Raw genomic sequence first — 24,213 nt, forward strand, 5'->3', positions numbered from 1 at the left:
TCTGACCCACCACCAAAAGTAACACCTGGCACACCAGAAGAGATAATATAAAGGTGCCGTGATCTGAATCACATCGGTTGGTCACCCCATCTCCAGAGGCTAAGGGAGTACTGTCTAATATCACAGGAGAAGCTTTTGAGCCACAAGAATCATCATCGACACACTTGTGCGGAGTTCGTTACACTGTCCTCAACTATGGGAAGAACGGATGATACCTCGGCCCCATGGGCAGAAAAATCGGATCTGAGATTGCACAGGGTCAGTCATCACAATGGCTGGGGAACAAAGAACTATCCTGATGAAACGGATAGCAAGGGGCATGCTCGGCGGAGTCTGCTCCAGGGTTCCTTGTTCTGACCCCCCTATCTGAACTGTTATAAACGTTATTGAAAGTTTGGACGGAGATGGTTGTTAGACCAGTCCGGGGGAAGGGGAGATGGGATGTTTGGTTACCTGTTTTGTTATTCACATGTTTGAACAAAGGTGTTGTATCTGCTCAAACACTTCCATATATGTACATGAGTGTCACACCTGAGACTTCCAGAATTAGGTTACAGGGACGGAGGGACATACACTCTTCAGCCAAGAACAACACATGGTGTACCCCCTAACTTACAATTTCCTGACGTGGAACATCCAGGGATTGAACAGCATGGCTAAACGGTACAAAGTCTACTCTCAACTTGAGAGACAAGGTATACATATAGCAGTTATGCAGGAAACACATCTTACAGGTCCAGAGGCCAAGGCTATCGCCAAGAGATGGCGTGGGCAGGTGTATGCTACTACATACTCGGCATTCACCAGAGGGGTCCTAATATGGATTCATCCCGGGGTCCCCTTTAAAAAAAAACAAATGATACAATAGACCCAGAGAGCCGCTACGTATTAGTTTCTGGAAGGTTAGAGGGAAGAGACATCACAATAGGGGGGGTTTACGCACCTAACCATGACCAGGGATCCTTTTTGGTGTCACTTTCAACATACACTAGGGCCTCAGCTAACACAGGCAACTATTATTGGAGGAGACTTCAATTTGCCTCCAGCATGGAATTTGATAGATCACACCCCCCTCTACCACAATCCCCTATACACTGATCGGCCAAACCATTCACTTACTGGCAACAACATTGGGGCCTCATAGATTCATGGAGATATCTCTATCCCGTGGAATGGGATTACTCATTCTATTCAAGTCTACATGACCTCCATGTCATACTGGATGCTTTTTTAGCATCCCCTGAGGTCAACAGCACTGCCTGCGGTGCAGAATACCTATGCCGCACGATTTCAGATCACAATCCTTTACTGCTTACAATAGCGTGGCATAGAGAGTGCCCTAGAGTACCGGACTGGCGACTCAGGGTGGAAACATTGGAAGATAGAGCCTTCTGGCAATCGATTATTTTGTGGACAATGAGGCAACTACGACCTCTCGACTGGTGGAATGGGAGGCCTTTAAAACAGTGATCAGGGATAAGTGCATGGTCAGTGTAGTAGGAGTTAAGAGGACCCTTGAGAAAGAAATTGAGGATAGCGAAGATAGACTTAGAACACTAGAACGGGAGAGACCGGGTGCTCCGGAACTGTCCCCACTACTTGTGGAGGCTAGAGAAAAAGTTGCGGTATCAGTTGAACAACTAAGGTGTTTTGATCATAAAAATTATATAACTTGGATGCATGCAGAGGGGTACGAATTGGGTGCTCTACTAGCATGGCTGTTGAACCCTTCCTTACAACACTCACTAGTGATAGAGATTGAGGACGGAAGAGGTGCAAGAGTCGATAAATGCCAGATTTACTGAATACTATTCCTCATTGTAACACGGCCACCAATATCAGGCGCTTAATTTCCGTCCTTCAATCCCCAGACTCGCAGAAAGCAGTGATAATGTCAGTTGATATATAGAAAGCTTTCTATAGTCTCCGATGGGACTACTTACACCAAGTGATGGAGAAGATGGGATTAGGACAGGGACTTATCAGGTGGTCGAAAATGCTATACACAATCCCAATGGCCTGTGTCCAGACAGGTCGCACGGTATCAGAGCCATATTCGGTGGGCAGGGGAACCAGACACGGTTGTCCTCCACCACCCCTATTATTTGCCTTAGCGATAGAGTCTCTGGCACAGGCTGTGAGAACGGGCAGCTAATTCATGGGGTTAAGCATCGAGGGTCGAACGCACAGAATCACGCTGTATGCAAATGATATGGTGCTCTTCCTACACAATGCTGATTATGAATTGGAGGGTGTGATAGAGCTGCTTGGGAAATTCAGAGACCTCTCTTGACTGCGTATTAGCTGGCAGAAATCCCATATCTTTCCACTGAAGAAGGGTGCTCCCCAGGGAGAGAACACGCGTTGTTGGCCTCCATCACGAGCCCGATGATCTCCTAGAGGGCAATGTGGGACGGGCGATTCAGAAATTAAAATCGGATGCCCTGCTTAGGAAATCTCTTCCATTATCAGTGGCAGGGCAGATTGCCCTGTTTAAAATGGTGGGCCTGCCTAGACTAACATATTACCTTGCCACCCTACCAATATTTCTTTCTTGCTCCCTGTTTCGGGAGATTAACTCCATAATGGTCAGCCTAATCTGTGGCTCAGGCAGACGCAGAGTGGCCCTAACTAAACTCCAGCGTCCCACTGAGGAGGGAGGGTTGGTAGTGCCTGATGTGGAGAATGGGGTAACAAGCGGAAACGTCTGACAATTGACTGCTTCGGCTCCTGCTAAACCCTAGAGGGCAACACCCTGCGAGCCCACCGGAAATGCAAATACTGCGAAACTGTTGGCTACGCAGCTTACAGCGCACTAGGACCACCTTGCCTTACACACCTGAAATGCCCATCTCTGGACTCTCCACACTCCTGGGAGGCCAGGCTCTGGTGGGTGTATCATGACTGACAGAGTACAATGTTTTAACAATGGGGGATCTGTACAGAAATGGGGAGCTCTTATCTTTCTACGCCCTTGCAGACAATTTCGGTTTTCCCCCGGAGTTGTTTCTACTACACAGGTCACTGATAACTATCATACAGCAACACTGGAAAAAAGGGGTGGCAGAGCCACCAACACATGCAGGATGTCAGGCTATATGCTCCATCACTGGTGAAGTGAGAGCCATATCCACTTTATATAGAGCGCTAAGGAAAGGCACAATGCTCCCACTAGACACACTGCGGCTAGCGTGGGAAGAGACATCTGGGCACCCATAGATGAGAGCCAATGGGCCAGAATCACATCACACAAATAGACAGTCTCCAGAAATGCTTGCTTCAAATTGATTAGCTTCTACGTGTTCCATAGTGCATATCTCACGCCAAAAAAGAATCCAAGATGTTTGACGAGGTGAATAGTGGATGCACAGAGCAGGAGGCAGACCTCGTACATATGCTATGGGCATGTCCCCAACTTAAAGACTATTGGGAGGGAGTGTTCCAAAGCAGCGCAGAGGTGGTGGAACGTGGATTGCCTGTCTCTCCACTGGTGGCTCTGCTGGGAGAATTTCCCCGCCCAACACCAAAAAGGTAACAAATAAATACATAGACATAGCCTTGATTTTAGAAAAGGGAGAAATCACCCTACATTGGAAGGCTCAAGGGGGCCCACACCTGGGAAGATGGAGAGACACACTGATAAGATGGGCGGAAGCGGAGGGAAGCAATCTACATCTGGAGGCAGCGAGGGGCTGAAGCCCAATAGAGACTTTAGCACCACAAAAGGATGATGGACGGAGTGCTGAACAATGCAAACACTCACCCCTAATCACAGATTTAGGTTTAATCCATCTTTCTTTTTCTCACCATGCCACCCCAGTTTGGACCCAGCCATATGCAAATCAGTCTTGACCCTGTTCCCCGTGGGAACAGTCCAGCCCGAACTGCCAAGCCAGGTCCTCCCTGGACCAGAAACAAGCATCTTGGGACCGGTTTCAGGGTATCACCCTTCATCAGGCAGGCTAGCTTGAATCCATTGGCACAGTGAGCACAGGACCCACGTCTGGGCATACCCTTCCCACTTAGGGCAACTTTAGCAACACAAAAGGATGATGGACGGAGTGCTGAACAATGCAAACACTCACCCCCAATCACAGATCTGGGTTTAATCCATCGTTCTTTTGCTCACCATGCCACCCCAGTTTGGACCCAGCCAAATGCAAATCAGTCTTGACCCTGTTCCTCGTGGGAACAGTCCAGTCCAAACTGCCAAGCCAGGTCCTCCCTGGACCAGAAACAAGCATCCTGGGACTGGTTTCAGGGTATCGCCCTTCATCAGCCAGGCTAGCTTGAATCCAGTGGCACAGTGAGCGCAGGACCCACGTCTGGGCATACCCTTCCCACTTAGGGCAACTTTAGCAACACAAAAGGAGAATGGACGGAGTGCTGAACAATGCAAACACTCACCCCCAATCTCAGATCTAGGTTTAATCCATAGTTCTTTTGCTCACCATGCCACCCCAGTTTGGACCCAGCCATATGCAAAACAGACAATGCAAACACTCACCCCCATTCAGGATTGATCAAACCCAGATCTGTGACTGAGGGTGAGTGGTTGAAAAGTTTCAACACTCCGTCCATCATCCTTTTGTGTTGCTAAAGTTGCCCAATAGAGACTGCCAGAACTTGGGACCACTTGTTAGAGTGCTTAAAAGAGCCAGAATCTACATCCCTGAATTCATCCACTACATCCTTAATGCTCAACGACGAAGCGGATCAATGAACCCACTTCCAGGCCCAAACCTTCCCTTTTACTACATGCAAGTCAGCCTCAGGTAGGCCCTAGTCAGCCCCATGGGCAAGGTGCAGTGTATTTAAAAAGTTGGACATGTACTGGTGTGTTTTAAATGTCTTTATAGCGAAATACTGCTAAATTTGGTTTTCACTGTTGTAAGGCCTATCTCTCCCATAGGTTAACATAGGCATTGTGTAAGCACAGGGACAGTCCTAGTCAGGTGCAAGTGTCAGCTCCTTCCTCCACTCTAGCCTAGGGAGACACATCAGGATATGCAGAACACACCTCAGCTCCCTTTGTGTGACTGTCTAGAGTGAATTCACAAACAGCCCAACTGTCATTCAGACCCAAGCGTGTATTCCACAGCCAGGCAGAGGCACAGAATGGTTAAGCAAGAAAATGCCCACTTTCTAAAAGGGGCATTTTCAAACCTATAATTGAAAACCCAATTACACCATAAATATGTACCTTTAAATTGTGAGTTCAGAGACCCCAAACTCCATGCCTCCATCTGCTCCCAATGGGAAATTACACTTAAAAGATAGTTCAAGGCAATCCCCATGTTAACCTATGGGAGAGATGGGCCTTACAATAGTGAAAACTGAATTCAGCAGTATTTCATTGTCAGGACATGTAAAACACACCAGTACATGTCATACCTTTCAAATACACTGCACCCTGTCCATGGGGCTGCCTTGGGCCTACCTTAGGGGTGACTTACATGTAGTAAAAGGGAAGGTTTGGGCCTTGCAAGTGGGTACACTTGCCATGTCAAACTGGCAGTTCCAAACTGCCCACACAGACACTGCAGTGGCAGGTCTGAGACATGTTTACAGGGCTTCTCATGTGGGTGGCACAATCTGTGCTACAGGCCCACTAGTAGCATTTGATTTATGGGCCCTGAGCACCTCTGGTGCACTTTACTAGGGACCTACTGGTAAACCACATATGCCAATAATGGATAAATCAATCAATATTTTTTTTTAAAAGTGGAACATATTACCCCTCGGGGTATCTGGGCACTGAAGTTGTTGCATCTGCGTCGAAACGCCAGGTTTTGGGTTGCTTTATGAAGTCTGCCAGGGACGGTGCCATTCGGAGGTGGAGGGGAGGTAATTTCAGGCTTTAGTGGTGATGTAGGAGAAAGTGCGCCCCCCCCCTGCAGGTGATGGATGCGGGGAACTTGTGCGAGGGCGAGTGAGGTGGAGTGCAGGTGTCTGAAGGGAAAATGGAAGTTCAGCCAGTGGTTTATGTAGGAGAGTCCTTGTTTGTGGAGGGCTTTGTAGATGTGTGGGGGGGATAGGACATTGAAACAGCAAAGACTAGAGTCAAGGTACATTATTGATCTTCAGACAAAGGCACCGATGTACTAGAATGATGTTTATGGTACAGCAGGGAATGGTTTCTTTTTGGGAGGGACACCTTGGGAACTTGGCCATCTGTAACGTGTTTCTTTCAAAACTGACCTAAAGTAGCCAGCATTTTTTAACACTTTTCACAGAGCGGGAGCGGATTTCTAGAAATCTCCTTCCTGGCTTGTTTAAGCTATTGTATCAGAGACCCAGGTCGATGGTGGGAGATTCGGAGACCTCAATCAAGATTGAGACGTCTAATGCCTGATATTTCCCTTGAGGGTAGATCTCTATTTCTCGTTGCAGTCGAACCAGGGTCAACGACTTGCTGGCAGGAGAAAGATGAAGGAGCAACTGTGCCCCATGGTGATTAATTTTTACTAATTATTTGCTTTGCATTGTGTATGAATATATATGTCAATATGGGTGTTTGTATCTTTGCATATATATATTTGCTGTTTATAGATTGAAGATTCTTTGTACATATTCTCACTTTATTGTTGCACATTTTAAAGATGCACTTTCGGTTGTCCTGACCTTCCTTCACGAGCCTTGCAAAGTGTTTTAATAAATGTATTTTTTAGACTAAGAAGCGCATTCCAGAGATTCTTTTTGACTCTTTTCAGTGTGTGTATTTTGGCTCGGTCAGCAGTAAAGCAAAACAGACGCCTACCTGTCAGTCCCCATTTTTCCACCTCACAGACGATTCCTTCAATACCTCTAGCGAGGGCAATGTCTTGAATTCATGTCCCTTCCCTACGGCCTATCATCAGCTCCTTGGTGCTTCACTAAGCTGATGAGACCGGTGGTGGAGTCTGTGAGAGCTCAGGGGTCCGTCTAATTGTATATCTGAATGATCTCCTTTTGATGGTCCACGATCCTTTGACACTCAGGACTCATTTATCTTGGACCATTCAACTCTTGCAGAGTCTAGGATTTTTAATCAACTTACAGAAGTCAATCTTATCTGCGGCCCAACAGATGGAGTTTTTGGGATTCCAGATAGATTAGATACAAAATAATTAGTCTTGCCCCTCCAGAAGATTTGCAATATCAAGAAGGAATTGAGGTTTGCACTGTACAGACAGACTGTGTCATTGAGATCGATAGCCAGGATTGTAGGTCTCTTTGCTTCCTTGATCCAAGCCATCTTCCCTGGACCCTTTAATTACAGGGCTCTTCAGAGACTGAAAATCCAACATCTACAGAAGGGCCTGACCTACTTGAATCAAGTTCCCCTTTCAGACGAAGTCAGGTTGGAACTGAATTGGTGGTTGGACCACATTGACTCTTGGAATGGTAGAACCATTTTTGGCACAGCCCCAGAAGTAGTGATAGAATCGGATGCCAGCCTTTGGGGCTAGGGGGTGAGATGCGGAACATTGACAACAGGGGGTCATTGGTTGGAGAAGGAAATGGGTCTCCATATCAACTGCCTTGAACTCCTGGCAGGCTCTTTCGCCATCAAGAGACTTTCCCCTGTCAAGACAGATTGTTGTATTTTGCTGAAGAGGGACAATATCTCAGCGTCCGTTATGTCAACAAGTTGGGGGGTACGAAATACAGCCTCTTGGTGGACATTGCCAAGGATTTCTGGCATTATTGTCTCAGTCATCGGATTTCCCTTACAGCGGAATATCTCCCAGGCAAGAACAATCTGATAGCAGATTGCCAATCCCAACATCTATGGGATTTCAGCGAGTGGAAATGTAATCCCTTAGGATTCAACCAACTTCACAAGAGATGGGGTCCGTGCAATATGGACCTTTTCGCATCTTGGCTCAATAGACAACTTCCCCATTTCTTCAGTTGGCGCCAGGAAGCTCAAGCCATGGATGCTTTTCTCCAAGACTGGTCTCAGTTATGGGGGTATGCTTTTCCTCTGTTCCTTATGATCCCCAGAGTCCTGACTCAGCTCAGACGGCAGAAATCAGAGATCATTCTCGTGACTCCGTTTTGGAGAGCTCAACCTTGGTTCCCAGTAGCCCTACCACTAGCGAGTGCTCTTCCAGTTCAACTTCCCATCCTCCCGGATCTCTTGTTGGACCCAGAGGGATGTCCTCACCCACTAGTCCTGTCAGATCAGCTCAGATTGATGGCCTGGATGGTTTCAGGGAAAGATGGTATACCCCAGGCATTTCACAACAAGCGGCTGACTTCATCAGACAACCTTGGTCTGATACCGCCCACAAGCGTTATTCCTCCGTTTGGAGGAGATGGTCTGCTTGGTGCAACGGACAGGGTGTTGATCCCATGGGGGCAGAATCTTGCATGGTAATAAATTTCCTTTCAGATTTGGCATCCTCTGGTTTAGCATTTAGAACTGTGAATAATTTCAGATCTGCCATCTCAGCAGGACATGTGCAGGTGGATGGTAAACCAATTGGCGAGCATCCACTGATATGCAAATTGATGAGAGAGTACGTCCAATCCTCCGAGGCCCAAATATGCATCCTTCTAGGATGTGAATGTGGTGCTCAAATTTCTAGAACAATGGCCGACAAACAGGTACCTACTGTGTAAACAAATTTCTGCTAAGCTGACCATCTTGCTATGCCTGATGTCTTGTAAAAGAGTGTCTGATGTTTGGGCCCTTGACCTCGCAGGCAGAGTTTTTTACCCCAGAAGGGGTTTCATTCACTCTCACTTGATGGACAAAATCTAATTCCAGGTTGGTAACATACCCAAGTTTTCCAGATAATTCTCAACTTTGTGTAGTTCAATTTCTAAAAGACTGTGAAGCTGCTACTTGCGATCTGAGGCAGGAGTCTGGTGGACAGTTACTCATTGCATTACAAAAAACATTTAGACCAGCGTCTTCAGCTACTTTAGCCAGGTGAGTAAGGCGGAAGCTGGTATTGACATCTCTGTCTTTGGTGCTCATTCAGCCAGCGGAGCTATGGTGTGAAAGTCATTTGTTTAAGGGTCCCGCATAGAGGACATTATGAGAACTGCAGACTGATCGTTAGAATCGACATTTCGAAAGTTTAATTATAAGCCTATTGCGGATGTAGCGTCTTTGGTGGTGACGCAGTTTTAAACTAGCCTCCGGTCTTGACCTAGAATAAAACAAATTCTAGCTTTTGCGTCAAGAATTTTCAATTCTATTAAGGACACAGAGGCGAGGATTATCCCACCCACTAATCATAAGAAGTGTACTCCATTATATTATTTGTATATATATTGAATGTGATATTCACATTTAATGTACACGTTGATGATTCCTACCCTCCCTGTAAGTGTTGCAGTAAGCTGTAAGAAGGTTCTATAATTGATGTTACGGTAATTCTTCTTGTATTTCCGGAAATGAACGAAAGAGTGCTTGAACAGATTCAGCTCATCTGGGTCAGGATTTCCGTTGGAGCATAGTTATGAAGAACTTGTTGCCTATTTCTTAATCGAGCCTCTGGTCTGGAAGTTGGTCATCTGCATTTTTGATCATCCCGGCTGGATCTTTTGCCAGTTATGGAATCCACGTCTGGATCACCATAGACTTGGTGACTATTACCCTGTTCCTCTTGAAGTATGCAGTACTTATTACTTTTTCCTACAAAGAAAGAGGACACAAAATGGAGTCATCTATATTTATGTGGAGTGATTGCATACTACTGGAGCATGTGATATGAGATGTGCTGGAGCAAGTGATATGAAATGTAATGTAGTTTTTTACTTGACTTAATGTGACTGGCTGCTAAAACTTTTGAAGTAAAGAAAGAGAACCATTATCCTCGCCTCCGTGTTCTCAATAGAATTGAAAATTCTTGGGGCGAAAGCTAGAATGTCGACATTGACAAGGGCATAAAGTCAAAATGTGTTTGCCATTCTAGTTGTGTCAATAAATTGTTTTACCCTGTGAGTGCTGGTGCGCATTTTAGTGGGAATATATATATGGATTGTACGGATTGTATTGCTTTTTCCTGCACTATTTTTGCTCTTTTGCACATAGTAAAATAAAACATAATTTTTGCATGAGAAAACCGGACATGGGATGTCCTTTGAGAGCTCTGTGCCACTGTATCGACCTGTGAGTAAAAGGCTGTGTGAGACACATAAATTCCCACTAAAACGTATATACATACACACACACACACACATATATAAATATAGATATATATAGGTATATATGTATATTAAACTTCCCCTTGCTCCACACAAACAGAACAGCCTTCTTGAGTCGCACAGTTAGGGCTAAATCTGCTTTATGATTCCTTCATTATTTTATCCGTGCAGCAGCACAAAGAATCTGACGTGTTTGGGTCTGTCCTGGACCTTGCTCTCAGATAACTACACAGTCCATTTTCGCTGTTTAAAACACAATAGTGCTCATTACGTATGACCAATACCATTCCCAACCCTTAATTAAAGTGACCAGTTTGTGAAAAATTTCTTGCAATGTTTCTTTACATTGCGTTCATGTCCGCATGTTGACACCTCATCATTTAATACTCAGGCACTTGTGTTTATATATATGCTGACGCGTTTGCAAGTTATATTGCTGTTGTATTATTGTTTGGAGCCTCAATACTATCCTGGTGTATTCTGGTGCTCGTAGGCACAACAATTTCCTGTTTTCAGTCCACCTCACTGCTCCTAAGTAATTGAGTTACTAAACATATGTTTTCTCTTAAATGATGTTATGCAATGTTCATAATGAGACAATTCTTTAATTGTTTCTCTGCGTTTCTTTGCCATCGGGCATGGTAACTATAACTCGTGCCCCTGCCATGCACAGTTATCTCATCAATAACTTTACTGCAGATGTTACAGTGACATTATCAATGATGTTATCAAAGGTGTCACGAATGCTGTAATTTGTGGTGTAATTAGCAGTGTATAAAGAGGGAGAGAGTTATAGTTACTTTTGGGCACAAGTTATAGTTACTTGAGATAACTCTAACTATATAAGCTGAATTTCTATGGTTTTGTACGTTTAAAATGTGAGCCTAACTCCCTGTAACCTTTGTTTTTTTAAGTGAGTTTCTATGTTTTTTTTAATTCAATTTCCTAACTATAACGTCCCTATAACCTTTGTTTTTTTTCAGTGAATTTCTATGTTTTTTTTAAACGTAAAGTAATTTTAATTAATAAACATGAATCCAACAACCTGCAGCCAAACCCCTGTAACAACCCAACTCTGTGTCCAACAGAGAGCTACAGCTGATGAATGTGAAACCTAAAAAGGGACAATTCTTGCATTTTATGCCATAAAAATTGATTGATTGAATAGTGATACAGCCCAAAGTGCTGCAGAGTTTCAACCCAGACCAACCGCCATAACTGCCTTGGCGATTGTGTTTTCAGCTATTTAGTTTTTAATTTTAATCAGTCATTAGTCCTAGTAGTTATATTCCCTTATTGTTTCAAGTGGGGATCCCTTATAGCATCAAGTATGTTTTTATGGCCTTTTAATAGTCATCAGCTCACTTTTTAAGGATTTGGCTTTAGCCCATTGATTAGCTGATATGCCTCCAGATAGATTGGTTGTCTTTGCAGCCCAAGAGAATGAGAATCAGAATGTCATCGGCATAAGACAATTCTGGCTTATCTCGACTGGTGAGCTGGTGTGAAATTACATTTTTAGGTAGAAATTTGGTATGTACATTGCTAATAAAAAGATTAAAAAAGAGGGGCAAAGGGCACCCTTCTATAAGCCTCTATAGTTAGAAATGTGTTGTCCTTTTACCAACCTATGCACCCCACTGCCAAACAGATCTTTCTTAAAACATTTTTTCAATATTATTGATAACTATAAACCCATCTGATGGCACTGGAATTTTTGTTAACACTTAACAGTACATATGTATGTTATAGAGTGGCATTATATATTTTAAACTCTATACAAATCAGGAAAAGTCTTGTCTTTATTTCAGGTGAAACCGGATAAGTGCAATAAACTAGCTTTTTTATTATTTTTATGATAACTGTTATTGTGAATTTGGGGGGGGTCAGTATTAATGGTATTTTATATTATATATTTATGTTTGATTTATTATGGTTCGTTAGCATCTGTATTATGAATTAGGATAAGAGTATGATGAACTGAACTGAACTGACTATAAACATAGGTTGTTTACAGTTGTATAGGCTTCTGAAGATGCAGCCCAAGGTTTCCAATTAAATATGTCTAAGAGCATTTCAGAAACATTTGAGTGCACCAGCAAGGACACTCACATGTGAAATGGGGGCAGAAATATTATTCTTGCAAATCAAATGGGATATCTGTAGGTGGTAGCTCTGGATTCATATTGAGATAAAAAGGACAACAAATCCCAGAACCCCCACAACACCTGGCTGTGTGAGGTACTCACACATGGGACTGGGAGATTTGAGAACTCTATTATTTATTATTGAACACAGGATGGCCCTCAGTGGCCCTGGAAGTAGGGGTGTGGCAGTTACTGCAGCATCCCCAACCAACTTTAAGGCATTTCAACAAGAGACTGGGCAATAATGAGGTCCTTTAAATCATTTTCTCCTGTGGCATTAGGTCTGTTCATTATAGATAAACAGATATGTGTAATTAAACCAGGAAGAAACTGTATTTTGCAAACATTGTGCTTTTATGAGGCACGTCAATCTTTAAATGTGTTTGGCTGAAAAGTGTGGGTGAATTACCCTTGAAAGTTATTGCTGTGATTCAGGGGAAGGCAAAAGCAAAATGCATATGACAAAGGTCTTTTAAACATAACAGTAGCAAAAAGGTGGCAAAGCCTGAAACTAGTGGCAACACATGTGTGATCTGAGCGCTCCCGGCAAGTCGCCCAACATCATTGTCACCCTGACTCCTAGAAGCAGCTAAATAGCACTGTGAGAGAATTGATTGAGCCAATAACCATTCACTGATCCAGGCTGAAAAAACATTAGAAATCTAAATTTTACACCCAGAGCCAAAATATAGCTAAAGCTCCACGCCATGTCAAGGTGGCTGTCTGACACAGTGCTGGGATTAGGGGTGAAGTGGTGCTGAAGCACCCCCAAAATAACCATGCTGGGGTACAGAAGGGGAATGAGCAATAAAGATACATTTAAACTTTTTTTATCTTGTCGCAGAGGTCAAAACGTAGGGCCTGATTTAAATATTGGTGGACGGGTTACTCTCTCACATCGGTGACGGATATCCTGTCTGCCAAAATATAAACCCCAAAGGACACAATGGGATTTATATTTCGGTGGATGGGATATCCGTCACTGTTGTGACAGAGTAAGTCCTACACCAAACTTTAAATCATGCCATTAGTCTTCTGCCAAATTTCTGCCTATTCTTTTAACAAAGAGATTGGTGTTTACTTGTCTAGTTTCTTACGCAAAGTGAGCAGATTTTATAATGTGAATTACAATCTTGCTGAGCCTGAAAGGAAAAGCTGCAGAATGTTTCTTTCTAAAACACAACAAAACATGAACTGTACAAATATTTCAAAATATATCAGCAGTTAGGGAAGCACAAATAAAGCACTTTCATTTGTAAATCTGAAGTGTGATGGAAACAAAAATTTTAATTGGATCAAAATAAATCAAGACACAACTTGGTGATGCAAAAGTGATACTCACTTAAACCAGATATTCACACATTATCATTTGTGCACTTCATAGTTTTATCAGTAAAACTACATGTCTGTCCATATTTAGTAGGAATTTCAGTGGAAAATGGGATGTCTGTAAATGGCGCTACCACACCATTCTTTAGTAATATATTTGCGACAGTGTGCTCCAAAATGCACCACTGGCACACACTTATCACCCTCCTGCTGAATGGGCATGGCTCATTAGCTACGCTTCTTCTTGTGTGATGCTTGAGTTTTTCACAATCTCTACGAGTTCAGTGATGTAACACTGATGGCAGCACATTCACTCTGAAAATTCTTCCAGCACCACTGTTGTCTTATGTCTGCAGAGTGGTCGCTGGGCCCATGTATGTGTGCTGTGAGCTTCAGGACTATGTTTTGTGTGCAGCACGATCCGACAGTGACTTCAACTTCGATGAGGGAAGCGCACGATTGGAGTTCGCAGCAAACCTCTAAACTTGACTGATGAACGAACACCCAGAATGCAACAATCCTGGCCTCACTGTGATAACAGAGGCACAATTAAGTGATGGTTGACTTGGATTGACTGGTCTATTAGCAAAATGTATCAATGAGTCAGACAATGAAAACTAAACTTCACTCGTAGTAATAGCAGGATACTGATCCCTGCACAGCTGTGTGTGGGAAGACCAACGGTGAATAAGCTAGAAAATCATATTAGTCCTAACTAAAGCACATACTAGCAGCTACTGCATAGATGGTCGCTGTAGAAGTGTGTAATGCTTAGAACTCTGTTGCTGTGTGTACAGCCCTACCTCAAGTATGGTCCATTAAATTGATGTTAGCGCATGTGAAATCAACACCTTGCTTCACAACTGGAAACAGAAGAGTGGGTGCCTTCGTTTTTGCTTTCTGGTAGTTATCAGTAACACATGCAGTGATCCTCTCATCGACGACATAGGTGACCAAATAGGTGGCTTTCTTTGTGGTGGTATACTAGTTTCTCAGGATAATTTGTACTGTGTTATTAAAATGTTTTCTGAATTATATAAATCAGGGAGGTGAAACAATAGTTGCCTCTAAATGATAGGGAGCTGCCGCAATATGAAGGATCAGTCTGGGCCATCTTACTCACAGTTGCACAAAATGGAGCACACTCCTAGTGGTGGATCAACACCCATGAATGGGAGCGGAGACAACAAGTGCTTCTCAGCAGTCAGAAAAACTGGATCGTATCCAGGATGCTTGTGAGTCTAGAGAAGTGATAGAAATCAAGATACTCTGTGATCATCAACCTGGGACTTCTACGTGATGCCAACAGAAATGAACTGACTGGTTAGGACAAGCGGAATCTATGCTAACGCAGATTGTGCTTCCTAGAATACAGATAGGAGGTGCTCAGGGGTGTAAGGCCTAACATCTTTAGACTGGTGAGCTTACCACCAGTAGGTGCTAGAGGACACTGTTGCATTCCAAGGGAACTGATTGAAAATCTCTGTGAACCCATAAGGTTTCTCATCATTCTTTGCCAAAGAATGGGCCCAGCGGGTCCCTGCAGCCCACCCATTGCTGAGGTCTCCACCGCACCCAGGGGTTGCCCACTTGTTAAATTACAGCAGTTCTGCAGATGGTCAAATCATAGGTAAACCGCACACTGAAAACAGACCAATCTACATATTCCATGACTACACTGCTGGTGTATAGTCTAAAAGGGTCAAAAAAACATCTTTATGATGCAGGATTGCAATACATGATACTGTTGTTGGCAGAACTAAAGGTAACCGTCTATGATAGTGCTCACTTGTACTATGAAACCTAAGATGGATGGGATTGGTTGAAACTTTCCATGGCTGGCAAGGACAATTAGGGACTGCCAATTCATCCTAGAAACTTAAGAAAAGGAAGTACACAGGTCGTTGCGACATGAAACGCCCTTGAAGAAGCCACATTAGAGACAAAAGATCAGTCTCTTTAATGGCTGAAAAAGGAATATGTGATGGGTCGCCACCATAGGGCTCATGGGCCATGTCCACAGAAAACAATTAGGCAAAATCTGACACTGTGAAGCCTGAGGACAGCTTTGGAGCTCCCAAACTCACCCCTTGGCCAACTGATGAATATTAGGAATATACCATTTGTATAGACTGTATAATTTGCCACATGTGTCTCTGATTTCAGGTCGAACTGCCATAAGTAAGTAATAGATGGTATAAAGTCGGAATCTTTAATATATCCTTTAATAGTCATGGATAACATAACAAATGTTGAATGGCTGGTGGGCTTCCCAACTAAACACCAGAGGCAGACACTTTAAATACCTTCCTCAAATGGGAGCTTAGAGCAGATGAAACCTACAGACATGAGGACAGGAGGCCAGTGACTCCCTGTCCAGGGTTATGAGAGTTTGGGATTGTTAAATGCATGGGAGAGATATGCACTGTTATTACATCTAAGTCAAGCAACTACAATCACCATACACCCTGTAGAGAAAACAGATACATGGTCAGATATGCAGGAGCTAGGACAATCAACTTAGTCATATGAAGGGACGGGGTAATTTCAAATGTATTACATAGAATACTAGAGGTATGGGCTCACCAGCAAAAACATCCAAAAAACACTTCTATCTTAAACATAAAGGCACACTAATTTTATACTTGCAAGAGACACATACAGTTGCCTCAGAATTAAACAGGCTGACAGATGGAGAGAGGTAAATATCTGGAATGGGATGCTCGCCATGTGCTAGAGCTGCTCAAATCTGAATAAGGCCTGGAGAACCCTTCAGTGGTTTGGAGACAAATATATACATAGAAGTCAGATGTGCCCTAGTTAAGGGTAAATTGGATGTGATAAAGGTAGCTTTAAGCAGTTTATATACCCCTACTTTAGATCAATTATCTTTTTATAAAGCTTTATGAATCATATCCAGATGGGCACAAACCTTGCTTATACTGTGAGAAAATTACAATAGTGTAATTGACATAGACCGTGATAGATCACATCCCTCGTTGCCCAGCTCCCCAGTCCTAAGAATAGCTAAGGGATTCAAAGACTTTGGGTCAGCAACAGCGACATAGTATATATTGCTAACATAAAGGTCTACCCGCCCGATTTAAATACAGTAGATCCTTCAGTTTGGCTAAAGCAGTGACTACTCTGGCATTGCCATAACCAAACCTCTCTGATGGCCCAACAGAGTATGGGCCATCCGAAAAATGGCTACTTGTCTGCTCGACCAATCAGGATGGGTGGGCATGTAGCCTTTCTTTTACTGGGATGACTCCTATGATGTTTTGAGGGTAGTATTACTTTTTTTTATTTCGGTTCCGGGATTTTCTCTGTCAGAATACAAAATAACACTGTTTTGTTCAGGCTTGCATCATGCTGACAAAGCCCTGCACCAAACAGCAAGATGCATTGACAAGTCCTGCCATGACGACGGTTCCTGCCAATGCTTAATAGAGATGACTGCCTGCTTGGCTGTGAATACTCTTTACTGTGAATACTCTCTACTCCTCCGTGCCCAATCTCTATATCCGTTGGGATAATACACTGTGCACAAGAATATTACAACATTTCTCGTTACATGCATAAAATTGGGGCAGGACTCTGTCTGACCATAACACTCTCAGTAACGTTAAAATGAGAAAACCAGTATACCTCAGTATACACCTGGAAACTCCAAAGTTCCATGCTGGACGATGGTCCCTTCAGAGAGTCATTCAGGGAAGTTATAGATACTTACTTCACTTCTAATGTTGGTAGGGCATCTGACATTTTAATAGAATTGGACACATCCAAATTAATAGAGGGCATTGTATCAAGGAGATAGATGGAATAAAAAGGATTATTTAATGTGAATGAACAAAGAGTGATAACAACCTGTGCAATTTAGAAACAAGATCCCAAATACAAAATTGTCTTGCTAGAAGAAAAAGAAAAATACAATTTGATGATCAACGATTGAGGTGCATTCCTTACTCCTTACTGAATATGTAGTGAGAACACACATTGAGGGAAAGAGGTGGGATGAGGCCAAAGGGCAGCCTCACATGGTTACTCAAATCGTTACAAAAGGGTATCTCAAACATAGGGGTTAAAAACTAATGAGGAATTAGCAAGCACTCAGAATAGAATTAATGAGACTTTTTACATTATTATAGAAATATACATAAAGATCCGGGCAACTCCACAGTGGAAGAAATAGAATTCTATATTTCCAACATGGACTTAACCAGAACACTGCATAGAAGACTATAGACCAGTGGTTCCCAACCTGTGGTCCGGGGACCCTTGGGGGTCCACAAAGCCTCCTATGGGGGTCCCAGCTGCTTAGAAAATTAAATAAAATTAACAGATTAATAAAGTGCATAAACATAAAGTGGCTAAATGTACCATTGAAACGTACTGTAAATGTGTAGGAATTTGAAATTGAAGGCTAAAAATGAATTAGTATCCGCAGATTGATTTGCGGGAGCAGTGAAGGTGCATCAAACAGAATATATTTTGGACGACGTGTGGCTTCAATTAAATTTAGCAAAGCTCCAACCTTCCTTTACATTTTTAATTTTTTATGTTTATTCGTAAATTAAATAAAATGTGTTATCATTTGTGTATTTGTTTGATGAATGCCTGTTTCTGTATTTTCTGTGTATTGTTTTGTGGTTCAAATCATCAACAATGTTTAGATCTGGGTTCCTGGCTTCCGGTAATGAGTCAGTGGGGGGTCCCCAGATTCCATTAATGATTCAGTGGGGGTCTCTGGGTTCAGTAATAACATAGTGGGGGTCCACGGAAGTCAAACGTTTGGGAACCACTGGACTAGGGTACATAAGTGATTTTGTAAGACTCCAGGCCCTCCTGCTGTGACTGAGAATATGGAAGAAAGAAGAGACCACATTACACCGCACAATCTTGGCCAACTGTCTGAAACTAGAAAGGAGCTCCAAAATATCGTAGTTCATATATATCCGAGACATGTAATTTGTTAGATTTAGGCGAGCTGTTTGCGAGCCCTACTGCCTTTCAGGGCTAGTTTCGGTAAACCTCTTTAGAAACTCTTATTAGCTAAATGTACAGAGTAAAGGATGATAAAAAAAATCTCAGGATTGGCCACGTTTTTGCCTATGCTCAAATCAGTACTTTTCCCGGCCTTAAGCCATATCGCTCATGGGTTAACAATTTACATCATATGTTTAGGTTAGTAAACTACGCCTTAATACCATCCACTTTCTTGTTCTATGCCCTAGGCAAGGCACTTTCTCTCGGAATCTCCCTTTCTGTCATTGTGATGGAATGTCCGCACAGAGCACCTTGCACTCCATCCTCTTCTGTAAACACTATTCTACATTGAGGTCTGTGTATATCTTACCACTTCTGAAGCAGGCAAACCTAAGGCAGTGCAGGGCCGCCATGGAGTTTTTTGAAGCTGTCTACTGGGAGGCTATGTCACTCGATCGCAGTTTTTATGCAGCGGGCCATACCTTTACCCTCGACATTTGCCCCATCAAATAGCACACATTCTGCTCGCGCCCCACATCCCTGTTTCAAACCCTTTCTGATTTTATATCATAATGGATTTTAATTATTGGTTCATACCTGTGTGCTATTACTGCATTTTGTGTTTATAGTTCGTGGCTCTTTGGATATTGACCAACAAAATAGGTGCTGGTGGTGTGAACCACTGAGCAACTTCATGATGCACTGTTACTGCCACCCCATGGGTTCACTCAACATTAACTGATTCAACGAAGTTCAAAGAACTCAATCAAACAAAACGATTTGCCTTGTTTGTTTATTCATTGGTGTGAGTCTTTTTCACAATTAACTTTCAATGTGATGATTCACAATTCTTGTGTGTGTGCGTGCACTGACATTGCATAATTTGATATGATTGCTCTGCATCATAACATAACCATTTACTAGACCCGTTGCATTTCGGGTCAATGGACCCTTCATAAGGGGTCTCTAAAAACAAACACAAAACAGAAAATAGATTTCACCATATGGAATTTCTGAGCACAACTCCTACACCGGGAGTCAAATGAATTCATGCTGTTATCCGAAGCGTGAAACAATACGAAAAAAATAGAGAAAGTAACAAAATTCAAACTAAGACATATGCTGTGGCGCATAAAAGTACAGAAACAAGCCCAAAGTTAACTTTTGACATCAGCGATCAGAGGAAGCAGGCATATTCTGATTTATCATTCACCCCGAGTGGTTGCCTGGGGTCTAGACGTTTAATCCAGAACAGTTCAGTTCTCAAAAGACTTTTCTGATTGTCCACTCCTGCCTCAGGAGATACCACTTCTAAAACTTGGGATCTTAACGGTGAGATATTATGACCCGGTTCCATCTAATACATTGCCACATGTGATGTCATTGAATAATGCAAGAATGTCAAGCACGGTTTTTAGAGACAACAACACTTTTTCACTCTTGCACCTTATGACATGTTTTTATGCTCGACTGCTCATAAAGGGTTCATTATCACATTTTGCAACATAGCGACCTTGTTGAAGTTTCTAATAATGGAAGAAATGTTTTAACCAGCAAGCAATGTAGTCCTATTACACTGAACTGCTACTCTCTTCTTTGCACTAAGTATTTCAAGACTCATTTAAAAAGCCATTTTATGGCTCATGTTTTATGTGTAGTCTTTGTATGTGATGTACCCCTTTTCATCTGCACCTTTATAATTTTTATTCAAAATTGAATAAAGGATTGATCAATATATCAGCTCGTGCAAAAGACACAGTGATTTGAAAAGACTATGGGACAGATGTATCAAGCGTTTTTGCATTCGCAAACGGTGCGAATGGCCGATTGCGAATGCAAACATGCCTTTTCCGATGTATGATAGGCATTCGCAGTGCAAAAATAAGGAATCGCAAAAATAGCAATTTTTTGCGAATGAGACATGAATTAGCATTTCGCAAACAGCTTATCGCAAATAGCGATATGAAATACCGAATCGCTATTTGCGAAATGCAAATTGCGACACCGATTAGAGAATCGCAGATAGCGATCCGCTAAATCGTGACAGTATTTGCGATATGCATATTGCGACACACAAAAATGGATTCGCAGTGCGATGCATCAAAAAATCGCAATTTGCGATTTTTCGCAGAATGGCCGTTTGCACATGCAATTTACCATGAACTGAAACCAGGTGGTAACCAGGTGCAACCTATATAAAGAGGCCCAGAATGCCTCAGCTCCTCTTCCACAATGGCTGCACTCTGCGTCATGGCGAGGAGAATGAGGACCTTGGCAGGTTTGAGGAGGGAGAGGAGGAGACAAGAGCGCTTATTTAGAGTGCGCATTTCCCATTTTGACCAGACTGAGGAGGACATTTATGAGAAGTACAGGTTAAGCTCAGCCATGATACTTGACCTGATAGCTGAGCTACAACCCATGCTGCAGCGCACAACACACAGGAACAACAGCATACCCACCCATGTGCAGGTATTATTCTCCCTGCACCTACTAGCCTCAGGGAGCTATCAAGGGGTCATAGCAGCAGCTTGAGGGGTATCACAGAGCCCTCTCTAGATTTTTCAACGCATTTGTCAATGCCATGCTGAGCAGAATACAACTGTACATAAGATTCCCCAACACCCCACAGGCATTACAACAAACTAAAATTAATTTCTACCAGATAGCACAGTTTCCACATGTCCTAGGTGCCATCAATGGGTCACATGTAGCAATCTGTCCACTATCGGCCAGCGAGTATGTGTATCGCAACTGTAAAAACAATAATTCTATGAACATACAGGTGATATGCAATGCCTCCTACATCATTACCGATTTCGTGGCCAGATACCCAGGGAGCACACATGACTCCTACATCTTTCGCCACTGCGGGATACACACCAGACTGCTAGCTGGGGAGTTTGGTGAAGGATATCTACTAGGTAATTTGATAGTTTAGAATAATGCATTGATGTAAGCGTGACGTCAGACAGCACATGTACTCATTTTACTCTCTTTGCATTGAGGAGACAGTGCCTACGCTGTGCGCACCTATATGCTTACTCCCTACCTGAGCCCTGCAACTCCAGCAGAGAGGAGGTACAATGCTGCACATAGGGCAACCCGCAATGTGATGGAGCGCACTTTTGGGCCGCTGATGAGACGCTTCAGGTGCATCCATAAGAGTGGAGGTGCACTACAATACAGCCCGAGACGACATGCAACATTGTGGCCACATGTGCTATCTTGCACAACATAGCAACCACCAAAGGCATACCAGTGGAACTCACGGAGCCAGACTCAGGTGAGGATGATGATAATTTACCACCCCTTCAACCAGCAGACAGGACCAGTGCAGCAGAGGGCAGGCAAAGACATGCTGACATCACGTGCAACCATTTTTGATGTAAGTAATGACAAATCCATTTGAATGAAATGTATTTCTGTAGTTAGCATCTTTATTACCTTGACTTCAGGTAACCAATGTGTCAATAGGACATAGCTATTCACAATGGGCAGACATGAACAATTAACAGTGTCACACTATTAGCATCATAGCATAACTGTTTTGCTACATGTGTAGGTAGTCTCCTGTAGCCCTCAACCTCACTTCTTACGTCCACGCACTCCACTTGAGTGCTCAGTGCCCTCGCTGGCACCTCTTGTCGCAGGTTCACATGCAGTACTGTGTCTGGTACTGCGGCGCTTCGGATCAATTACAGGGACTGTCATACTGCTGAGGCTAGAGGACTCCTCACTGTCCCCAACACCCAGTTCGCTGGTTGTGGCACTGCGTGCTGTTTGCATAGCATCCAGCATGTTGGTTATTTGCTCCAATCCCTGTGCAATGTCCCAACTGCAATGTGCCATCTCCACCTGTGTGGCAACGGCACGCCGTGATATCAGGGCTGTTGAACTTGAGAGCAGATCGACAGATCTACAGAAGCTATCAAACCTTCCCAAATATTGGTGATGGCGCCTGCGCTGGCTGACGCACTTCTGCCGTATCTCAGTGCAGAGTTCCCCAATGGCCTGTGTCAACCCCTTGGTGTTTTCAGCAGCTGTTTGCTGTCCCTCAATCAGAGTCTCCAATTGCTTGTGTTGTATCCCCATATTGCTATTGTGAGACACAAACTGTCTGTGCAGTTACTTCAATTGTTTGAATTGCAGGCGTTGCACCTTCAGCATGGAAGCTTCAAGGCCGCCAAAGATTGATGGGCCCACTCCTTCATCTGTGCACTGTCTGCCTGCATTGTGGCGCCTTCTGAGGGGAGTTGACTGTCGCTGGCGCTGGGACTGCTGTCTTTCTGTGGGACTAGCCTCTGGTGGTGGTGTGGGTTTGCGTTCTGGCATCTCATCTGACTCCAGATTATACTCTGGCAGTGGTAACACCCTTGCCCTGCGTCTAGTCGGAACAATACTGTAGGACTCACTGGTATTTGAGTCAGACTGTAGCTGTGTTTCTGCTTCCCCCACTTTTTCAGATCCTGCAGCAGCAGGGACCGGGTCATCTGCAAGGACAATGTGCAGCATGTCAGTTCTAGCATTTCTCACAGACTTCTGCAGTGTTGCTTTAAATGTACAATTAAATTGTGTCACCCTGAGTCGTTTGTGGTGTTTCTCTATGTGGCTGACCACTATCTTACTATTTATGTTGTGTATTCACCTTAGGGTTGTGTACTACCACTCCCATAAGGCACAGTTGTGTTGCATGTAAGATTTGACATGAACTACTTTTCACTGTGCATCAAGCTATTTTCTATTTCCTAAGGGGCATTTGTACATGCACATGTGGGGATACACATAATTACTGGCCTTACCTTTGCTGGTGCTGGGTGTCCCTGTGGTGTCAATGTCAGTAACACCACTGACAGCTTCTGGAAGCAATGTGGACTCCACCAGGTCTTCCATATGGGTGCACGGTGTCTGGGTGGATGGTCCGCCTCCGGTGCTCCTTGCCTCCATAGGTCTGCTGGCCACCCTCTCTTTGGCACGGGACCGCAAGCCGTACCATCACTTGCGTATCTCCTCCACAGAGCGCTGCGCAACACCCACTGCGCATATTTTTGTCTGGATGTCAGACCAGAGTCTCCGCTTCTCATTCTCAGGTACTTGGAGTGAGTTTTTGCCAAATAGTCTATCATGGTTCATAACAACCTCCTCAATGAGCACCTACAATTCTGTCTCACTGAATTTGAGCTTCCTCTTCCTGTCTCCCTTCTCCTTCCCATTTCCAGCACTGGCCATGTTGCAGTTTGGTTGTGGCTTACTCACAATGCTGACTCCCTGTTGATGGGCTGTGTCTCTCTCCCTGCTCCTGTGGGTGGGCTCCTGGAAACAGCATGGGCTGACTCACTTCCTGGTTGTGAGGTCATCAGGCTGTTCCGGTTTGCCGTTTTCGCTATTTGCGATTTTCAATTACTGAATCGCAAATGTTTTTGCGATTCGGTATTTGCAACTCGCAAATTGCGTTTGCGAAGTTTAAGAAATCGCTATTAGCGATTTTCAAATATGATACATCGCTTTTTGCATTTCTTAAATTGCGATTTCTTAAAAATCGCAATTTGAGAATCGCTAACTGGAATTTTGATACATCTGGCCCTATTTCTTTTATTGGCAG

The sequence above is a fragment of the Pleurodeles waltl genome, chromosome 12, assembly GCF_031143425.1.
Source record: "Pleurodeles waltl isolate 20211129_DDA chromosome 12, aPleWal1.hap1.20221129, whole genome shotgun sequence".
Classification (NCBI taxonomy): domain Eukaryota; kingdom Metazoa; phylum Chordata; class Amphibia; order Caudata; family Salamandridae; genus Pleurodeles; species Pleurodeles waltl.